The sequence below is a fragment of the Rhinoderma darwinii genome, chromosome 1 (assembly GCF_050947455.1).
Source record: "Rhinoderma darwinii isolate aRhiDar2 chromosome 1, aRhiDar2.hap1, whole genome shotgun sequence".
Taxonomy (NCBI): Eukaryota; Metazoa; Chordata; class Amphibia; order Anura; family Rhinodermatidae; genus Rhinoderma; species Rhinoderma darwinii.
The window spans coordinates 457,343,036-457,353,400 of NC_134687.1; the positions used below are offsets into that span (position 1 = coordinate 457,343,036).

At 45.3% G+C, this 10,365-nt stretch overlaps 1 protein-coding gene across 11 annotated transcripts in view; it reads right to left on the bottom strand.

Annotated features, from left to right (window-relative positions):
- ARVCF (ARVCF delta catenin family member) overlaps positions 1-6,002 on the bottom strand; it is a 738,556-nt gene extending 732,554 nt beyond the window's left edge. For 8 of the 11 annotated variants that reach the window (XM_075832494.1, XM_075832495.1, XM_075832498.1 and 5 more), the window contains exon 1: positions 5,707-6,001. The gene's annotated coding sequence lies outside the window, so the exon portion shown is untranslated. Of the gene's footprint in view, positions 1-5,706 lie in introns of all 11 variants that reach the window. The other 3 variants (XM_075832471.1, XM_075832519.1, XM_075832502.1) reach the window with 3 other exon arrangements.
- Positions 6,003-10,365: the final 4,363 nt, after the last annotated feature.

Genomic DNA, 10,365 nt, shown 5'->3' on the forward strand with positions numbered 1-10,365 from the left:
TCCCTTGGACAGTAATGGCACGCAAACTGGTCGTCTGCTGTTATAGCCCATCCATGCTAAGGAACGACGAGTTGTACGGTCAGACATGCTAGTTTGAGCACCAGCGTTATATTTCGCTGACATTCTTCTGTGCACCGCCTGTTCATCACAGCGATCCTTGACATCCTGCTCTGACCCCTTCAGTCTTTGGGCACCTTCAGAAGTGGCAGAATTTTTCCGCTGCAAATGTTGCTGCAGATTCGTGGCAATTACGCAACGAATCTGCAGCAACATTTGCATATTTTACAGGTAATTCACATGTTGCGGATATTACAGCAGACTTTCAGTTTTTGCATTGCAATGGCTGAAATCCGTCGTGAAATTCTGCTGCTTCTTCGCAACATAATGTGAATGCTGCGGAGGGAAAATTCTGCAGTCCCCTCTCAGAATGACCTACTGGGCCTCATTTATAAAACTAGCCTTGTTGTCCATAGCAACCAATCACCGTGCAGCTTTTGTTTTTCCAGAGCAGTCTAAGAAATGAAAGCTGAGTTCTGGTTGCTAAGGGCAAGGTGGTATCAGCGGAGTGAAGGTGCAGCTACTCATGGTTACTCTTAGGGTATGTTCACACGGCAGCGTCCGTAACGGGCGAAATTACGGGGCTGTTTCCAGGAGAAAACAGCCACGTCATTTCAGCCGTAACGGCATGTGCAGGCGCTTGAACGCCGCGTCCATTACGGACGTAACTGGAGCTGGTTTTCCATGGAGTCCATGGAAAGCGGCTCCATTTACGTCTGAAGAAGTGACATGACACTTCTTTGGCGCGGGCGTCTATTTACGTGCCGTCTTTTGACAGCAACGCGTAAATATACGCCTCGTGTGAACAGACAAACGTCAGCCCATTTCTTTCAATGGGCAGATGTTTGTCAACGCTTTCAAGCCGTATTTTCGGACGTAATTCCAGGCGTAAAACGCCCGAATTACGTCCGTAAATAGGCCATGTGAACATACCCTTATAATGCACTAGGCAAGGCACCACATTCATACAGTGTCTAGCCTGGTTCGTTTTCTGATCAAGACTATTAGGGCATATGGACGTCATAGATGAGGGCCCCCCGCTCAGGACCGCTCTCTATGTGCTAGAATGGAGAGTCTCTCAATCTGGAACACCTGGCGCATCCGTTCATTAAATGAGCAGCCATTCATTTGACTGGCCACTGCAGGGAAATGAAGGACCATTGTAAGGGTATGTTCACACGGTCGTAAACGCCGTAAAAATGGCCAAAAAATCGTAAGCAAAACGCCTCCAAACATCTGCTCATTGATTTCAATGGGAGAACGGCGTTCTGTTCCGACGGAGCATTTTTCGCTGCGTTTTTTACGCGTAAAAAAGCGGCCTGCGAAAAAGAAGTGCAGGTCACTTCTTGGGACGTTTTTGGAGCCGTTTTTCATCGACTCCATTGAAAAACAGCTCTAATAACATCTCCAAAATACGCAGCGAAAAACGCAGCGAAAATCGTGAGTGGCTTAAAAAAGTCTGAAAATCAGGAGCTGTTTTCCCTTGAAAATAGCTCCGTATTTTCAGACATTTTTGAGTTTGTGTGTGAACATACCATAAGGGCATGTTCAGACTTGGCGGAATTCTGCAGACACTGTCCACTTCAATGCTGCACATAATCTGCGTTGCAGTTTCCGTTGCGCCTTTGCCTAAAATGTGAAGTAAAATGCTGCGGATTAGTTGTTGCGGATTCAGGTGCAGATCACACCCTGCTCTCTTTCAAACATTCCATCTCAGTCTGGCTATAGACCTCGACACACATAGGTCCAGCCAGAATGATGAAATATCCTGTTCGCGAAAGCAATCCGCAACGCAACACACATAACATCTGCGGATTTCATTGCGTAATTTTGCAACTCCATTGAAGTCAATGGAGAAATTCCGCAACAAGTACGCATCAAGTCCCCAACAGCCAGTGTATGCTGCGGACACCAAATTCCGCACCGCAGCCTATGGTCCACAGCGGAGTTTTCCGCAACGTCTGCACGAAGATAACTAAAAAGGTGTGGAAACTAATGGGCAGACTGTCTGCTGCGGATTTCCAGTGCGGACTGTCCAAAGCGGAATTCCACAGCAATTCCGGCACATCTGAACATGCCCTTAGGGTATGTGCACACGCACTATTTTCAGACGTAATTCGGGCGTTTTACGCCTCGAATTACGCCTTAAAAAATGGCTCCATTACGCCTAGAAACATCTGCCCGTTGCTTTCAATGGGATTTACGATGTTCTGTTCCCACGAGGTGTTATTTTACGCGTCGCTGTCAAAATACGGCGCGTAAAAAGACGCCCGCGAAAAAGAAGTGCATGTTACTTCTTGGGACGTTTTTGGAGCAGTTTTTCATCGACTCCATTAAAAAACAGCTCTAATAACGTCTGTAAAATACGCTGCGAAAAACGCGAGTTGCTACAAAAATCCGTATTTTCAGACGTCTTTTGCTAAGCCGTGTGAACATACCCGTGTGAACATACCCTAAGGGTATGTTCACACGCACTATTTACGGACGTAATTCAGGCGTTTTACAAACTGGAATTACGGCCGAAAATACTGCTTGAAAGCGTCGGCAAACATCTGCCCATTCATTTGGTATGGGTTTTACGATGTACTGTGCCGACGGTCATTTTTTTTACGGGCCGCTGTCAAAAGATGGCGCGTAAAAAAGATGCCCGCGTCAAAGAAGTGCCTGTCACTTCTTGGGACGTAAATGGAGCCGTTTTCCATGGACTCCATAGAAAAACAGCTCCAATTACGTCCGTAATGGACGCAGCGAAAAACGCCTGCACATGCCATTATGTCTGAAATTCAGGAGCTGTTTTCTCCTGAAAACAGCCCTGTAATTTCAGCCGTAACAGACGTGCACGTGTGAACATACCCTAACAGTTGCAACTTTCAGTCCCAATAACTTTGGTTATCACTCACTGCAGTTAAAGGGGTATTCCCACTTTAAACAGCTGTCATATCTACAGGATATGTCCTAAATGTCTGATAGGTGAGGATCTTAAAGGGAAACTGTCACGTCATGAGCAGCATGTTATAGAGCAGGAGGAGCTGATCAGATTGATAGAGTATATAGTTTTGTGCAAAATTATTTAGGATAATTTGTAAATTATTGATTAAAAGGAAACCTATCAGATATTATTTGCCTACCAAACCGGTCCCAGCATTTGGCAGATCTTTTAAAACGATGTGCCCACATACCTTTTGATTGCTTTGTAATGCCTTGTTTGTCCAGATAAACGACTTTATCGCCATATGCAAATAATTCTGCAAGTGCCACTGGAGCGGTCCGCTTCCCCACAAGTGCTCCTGTTCTTACCATTGTAGCCTGCTGAACTCCGCCCCCTTGCTCAGGACTGACGTTGGCACACTATGGCCACGTTACTCTCATCCCCACTGAAGTCTTGCACATGCGCATCTCCTATTCTATCTTATGCAGTTTGCTCCCTGATCTGCCATAACATCCTACTGGTGAAGTCACGGCACATGCGCACTAGACCTTTTGCATGTTTAGGCAGGTCAGGAAGCATACTGCGCATGCACCCTATAGAATGTGAGCGGCGCTTGCTCGAGACTTCTGTGAGGGTGAGAGTGACGTGGCCATAGTGTGCCGCAGTCAATCCTGAGTAAGGGGGCGGAGTTAAGTTGGCTAAAACGGTGCGAACAGGAGCACTTGTGGGGAAACGGACCGCCCGAGTGGCACTTGCAGAGTCATTTGCATATGACAATAAAGTTGTTTATCTGGACAAACATGGAAATACAAAGCAATCAAAAGGTATGTGGGCGCATCGTTTTACAAGATCTACAAAACACGGCGACCAGTTTGGTAGGCAAATAGAGAGTTGACGGGTTCCCTTTAAATCCATTCTAACACTGGGCTTAAAGGCTATTTAAATGTTTGAAAGTGTTTTGTTTTTTTAATAAAAATGTGTATTTGTGTGTGTTAATAAACTTTATAACCATCAATTTTTTGGGACTGGAAAATCCCTTTAACACAGATCATCATGTAGGTCTGGCCTGATCAGTAACATAGAAACTCTGTAAATATAGACAATATATTCCCAATCCCATATGTGCTCTCTATGAGAGTATAGAAGAATTTAGGCACCTGCCATTTAAGCGCATTTCTATTGTCTTTTCACAGACGGATATGGAAAAAGATGTTTCGTTAAAAATGTCATCAGTTGTTGCCCATGTAATTTACATGCATGTAATAACGTTTAAGGTTTTGTTAACATTGAAGTACTTCGGGCATCAGTTATCAAAACTATGTAACCCGTAAAACTGTCTATGTTACCCATAAAAACTAATCAGGGCTCAGCTTACATTTTTCCGAGGCAATTTAAGAAATTAAAGCTGAGATCTGATTGGTTGTTATGGACAACAAAGACAGTTTTACTGTTAGACAGCTTTGATAAATAAGGTCCGCAACCCATCCATTATTTTTTCCCATTGACATCAGGGGAGAATCGCAGGCATTTTACCAACCTTTGAAGTGATAGGGATGGCAAATAGAAAAACAAATGTGACTGATGACAACTTTTCTCACATCATTTGTCATCGTTTACACAACAGAATGGAGGGTAAGTGTGAACATTTCCTTTCTGCTCAGCTATATTAAATCTTATGGTGAAATGTATAAAAAGCGAGTCCAAATAAACTGTGATATCGCCTACGGCAACCAATCAGATTACATCCGTCACTTTTATCCCGCAGGTTATAACAAGGAAGCAGCGGCCTGAGAGATTACTACTTATTACTGTTCACAAAATCACAAAAGCAGAGCTTTCCTAGTTATAAATGGGCAGAATAAGGCTGTTTCCACACGTTGCGGGCGCGATGTCTGCGGGGTATTGCAGCGGATACCCGTCGTTAACCACCAAACTCTTTATCTGCCATCAATGTGGAAACCATGCAGCCTTGTGTGAACGCAGCCTTATACTTATAGGAGCGTGTACTATATATTATTGATTGACATCTACTAAATAGTCATTTCTTTACAAATACTTTATTGCTCTTCATGAGGATGTGATCCCATTACATGGACATACGCCGATGAGACGTACTAGTAACCAACAGAATCTTCTGAGAAAGCGGAGGGTGACAGCATCACCGGCATGGACAGCAAGAATTCCCAAAAGTTAGGTACTAGCAGTCTGGAAACTAGAACTAGCTGAGTCCTGACCACAATCTGAATACATACAAAAGTCCTATCACATTAGTGAGGATTTATAAAGAATGCATCAAATACTGAAAGGAAAATAAAATGAATGAGATCTAATAATATAACAGTATGTGTGGGCTATTAAAAGTGGCAGGCCTTACAGATTCATATTGCAGGGACGTGACCCCACTGAAGTCAAAGTTTACAGGCAAATCCCAATCCTTATCGGTAAATCGTACATAACCCAGCCTGTCTACGAGATGTATAGTCCTAATACAGTACGATGCAGCTTGTAATCCCTAGTACCACACACAAGACACGCTTTACGATGCCAGCACCATGACATATCGGCTTCTAGCACTATTACCGTGTGAACAGCAGCATCTCACACCCGGCATTATTCTACACATTGCACTGATACGTCTCTATGGCATAGCCCGCATTCTCCGGCTGATTCCCGGCGCCCACACTATTTCCATTATCGCCCCATTATCAGCTGATATTTACCTACAGTCAGCTGTTGGGTCCAGAGTCGAACCGTCCCTAGTGTGTCGTATTGTCCAAACGGGAGGGTTCCGCTATCACGGCGGCCCCGGGGTTCGCTGTTATTGTCCTGTCAGAACCGCCCAGGCCGGGCCCGCCCCCTCCTCCGGGAGAACAGCGACTTGCCGGTGAAAGGCGGAACTCCGAGTGGCATCACTAATCAAATGGGAGGGGTTTCACCGTCGCTAATTAACTTACATCAACGTAATATCCCGCCCACATGTCGCTAAGGAGTCTAGGACACTGCAAGCTGATGATGTAGTAAGCCCGCCTTCTTCTGCCTAGCAACTCCAATAACACAGAGCAGTGTATTTTGCTTGGGGATGATTGGCTACTGTAACTGCTAATCCTACCATATCTATCTGTGATTGGTTACCAAACATATCTAGCAGTATAATGCTGTGAGGTTGAATGGTTAATGTTTTTGTGCTCTATTTTATAGGTGTTTTTCTTCAGTGACATAACAAGAAGATTGCAGCTTTTTCCATTGTATAATTAGATAAGAAATCAATAAGTAATAAAACACTGTAAACATATAACAGGCTTTACTATTAGAGACAATTCAAAATGAGCTAACAATAGAAATGGACTTAATATACAAGTACCATAACAGGTCCCTTCAAACCCTATTACAACATACCAGTGCCCCTGCTTTACAACCATTTTGAATGGCTGATCTCAAATGCAGAGCGGTAACGTCACCCGTCCTGCATATAGGGATTGTCACGATCTGGGGGTATGTGGAGCCACTAGGCCGCACCGCCGTAGCAGAGTAGCAGCTGGCCAAAGAACAGTCTATAAAGTCTGTGCAAAGTCCTAGTACAAGAGTACCTGTCCAGACAGTAGCAGAGGCTTAGGCCTCGTGCACACTTCCGACACGGTTTTCACGGCCGTTTTTGACGGATCCGTGTGCCCGTTTTAGCGGCCGTGTGCACTCCCGTGTGCACTCCGTGTTTCCGTTTCCAAGCGCCGAGCATGGTACTGTCCAGGGTGCTGAAAGAGTTAATGGGCAGCACTGATCGGAGGTAACTCTTTCAGCAACCTTGACAGTACCATGCTCGACGCTCGGAAAATACTATTTTAATGAAATAAAAAAAATTACAAATAAATTCATACTTACATTCCTCCTGTCCGGCCTCCAGCGATGACGTTTCATCCATGTCGTCGCTGCAGCCAATCACAGGCTGTAGTGGCGGTCACGCACGTCAGGATGACGTCAGAAGTCCGGCCTCCAGGGATGACGCTTCATCCCACGTGACCGCCTCTGCAGCCAATCACAGGCTGCCGCGTCAGGAAGGAAGGTCGGACTGGAGGAAGAAGAGGGACTCGTCACCAAGACAACGACCGGGTACGTATGAACTGATTTTTATTTTATTTTTAATCAGCAGCCTCTTTTCTCAGTGATTGATAGAGACAAGTGGCTGCCGATTAGTGTAATATTTCTGTAATGTTTTTCTGCCCGCACGGCCATTGCTAGGCAACGGCTCCGTCACACACGGACGGCACACGGATGCTGTGAAGGATGGTTTATTTGCTTATATTCTCTGTATGAAATTACATTATGAATTATCAAGCAGGATGCCGAATTACTAAGATATGTATTATGTGAAAGTGATTATAATAATATTTAAATGATTTAGTTTCGTGCAGCCGCCATCTTGTCTGGAGTTCCCATCTTGGTTCTTTTGTAGTGAATAAGAAAGACATTATTCCTTTAACACAAGTTATGTTGATTTCGTATGTTTTATCTTTGACCTTGGTTCCCATACGAAGCCTGCAGTGAAGGCACAGGGAGTGAGAAGGGAGGGTGGCAAATATGCTTGTGGGAATGCCTCCCCCATCTTACGGGAACATTCTGCCCAGGAGAGATAAGGCCACCTGCAAACCTAATGTGTGAAGAATTATAATGATGTATCTGGGATGTATCTTATGGTCTGCTATTGGCTGAATAACAAATATTGTCACATTGTCTCTGTTTGGTTAACCTCAAGCCTACACCCCTTCTGAATGATAGTATTATAGTTTGAGTTTGGAAATAAACCACCAGAGGAGTATTTTGAGCATACCAGCAGCGTCTGTGTGTTTTCTTCTCCTCTCTCGATATATATCGGTATGAAATATACTGATTAGGATGCTAGATAAAGTGCCTGGCGAGAGAGTCTGTTGGACTCTTCTAAATTTCAGTCTAATATATTTTGAGCCATTGACTTCCACGACAATGCCTTCCGTGTGCCTTCAGTTTTTTTGTCGGCCCCATTGACTTGCATGGGCCTCACGGTCACGGAATCTCGGACCAAAGTAGGACATGCTCTACTTTGGATCGGAACGGAGCAACGGGACCGTCAAAAAAACTGTGCCCGCCCCATTGAAATGAATGGGTCAGGGTGCTAGCCGTCAGAAAAACGGCTAGCACCCTGAAGAAAAACACTGAAGTGGGCATGAGGCCTTAGGCAAAGATTGAACTTGATGTGGCAGATGACATCAGACGTGGCGGATGATACCAGACGTGGTATATTACAGCAGGCGTGGCAGATGACACAACACGACTCCAACACTAGATTAGGCACAGGAACAAACAGCACGGGAAACAGAAAACAGGAAGCAGGATACGGGAACACTGGGAACAGGATACAACTAAGGGACCAGTTGCTAAGACTAACATGGGGATACAACAACGCTCAGGCAATTAGTGGAAGGGCAGAGCTCTTTTATAGTCCATGGTGATCTATGGATAATGGCATAATTAAATGCATGTGCGTGCGATGGACCTGTAAGGCCGGGGATGCGAGCTCACGCGCACTCTAGAGGAAATTATAGAGTGGTGCGGCCGGGTGTGCTGGTGTCTCCTGGGAGAGAGGGAGAGCTCTGCAGTCGCAGCCGTAGGGAAGTAAGGAGAGGCAACGGTCCACGGCTGTTACAGTACCCCCCCCCCCTTACGTCCCATTCTCTTGGGTCCAGAGCGTAAGAGGAATTTTTTTTTGAGGGTAGGGGCATTAAAGGGAATGTGTCGCGAATTAAAGCTTTTTTTTCTAAGTACGTTACTTATTTCTATTATATTTTTTAAGTTTTTTGCTGTATTTTCTTTTTCTTCCACATGGTGGAAAGTATTGAAAATTAAATAATAATTTGACATGTTTTCCTATGTTGACCACCGGAGGGAGCACTTCCCAGAATTACAGCAAGGTGAATAAGGCAAAGCAACCTGACACACAGCTGCCGTAAATGTGGGAGGGAATCCCCCCCCCCTCCTACAAGCCATTAAAAGGTGTCTTCAAATTGCTAAGCAGTGTCCGGCTGCCATTTTGGGAGTGATTGTTGAAATGCAGATCGCAGAAGCTATAGGACACATCAAAAGGCTAAGGGTATGTTCACACGATTACTAAATGAAGAGAAACAGCTCCTGATTTTCAGCCATTTTTTAATCAAACGCGCGTTTTTGGCAATGTTTTTTACGGCCCTTTTTGGAGCTGTTTTTCTATAGAGTCAATGAAAAACGGCTCCAAAAAACGTCCCAAGAAGTACCATGCACTTCTTTTTGGCAGGCGTCTTTTTACCTGCCGTTTTAGGAAAATGGCCGCGTAAAAAAACGCCCCGTCGGAACAGAACGCCGTATTTCCCATTGAAACCAATGGGCAGGTGTTTGGAGGCGTTCTGCTTCCGATTTTTCAGCCATTTTTCGGGACATTTACAGCCCGAAAAATGTCTGAAAACACTGCCTGTGAACATACCCTTAGAATGATGAAAGTGAAGTGAATGACTTTTCAGTTGACAGGTTCGTGTATTTGACGCTGGAGGAGACTGTCAGCAGTATTGGGTGGTGATGCTGGAGGAGACTGTCAGCAGGATTGTATGGTGATGCTGGAGTAGACTGTCAGCAGGACTGTATGGTGATGTTGGAGGAGACTGTCAGCAGAATTGTATGGTGATGCTGGAGGATTCTGTCAGCAAGATTGGGTGGTGATGATGGAGGAGACTGTCAGCAGGATTGTATGGCGACGCTGGAGGAGACTGTCAGCAAGATTGGGTGGTGATGATGGAGGGGACTGTCAGCAAGATTGGGTGGTGATGCTGGAGGAGACTGTCAGCAGGATTGTATGGTGACGCTGGAGTAGACTGTCAGCAAGATTTGGTGGTGATGATGGAGGAGACTGTCTACAAGATTGGGTGGGGACACATCACCATACAATCTTGCTGACAGTCTCCTCCAGCATCACCACCCAATACTGCTGACAGTCTCCTCCAGCGTCCCCATACAATCTTGCTGACAGTTTCCTCCATTGTCCCAATACAATCTTGCTCACACCACTCTGTGATAGGAATAACCATCTGCTGCTCACAGTCTCCTCCCCAACCTCCTGCTGACGGATACCTCACCTCCTCACCTGATCACAGTCCGCACACCGTCCACACTGAGAATACATCTCACACTCAGCACTGCCGCATACATACATACACACACACACACACACACACACACACACACACACACACACACACACACACACACACTCAGCTCTACTACACAGACACACACACTCAGCATTACTACACAGACACACACTCAGCTCTACTACATCTGACAAGCTTAGCTCCGCACAGCGTCCACACTGAGAATACATCTCA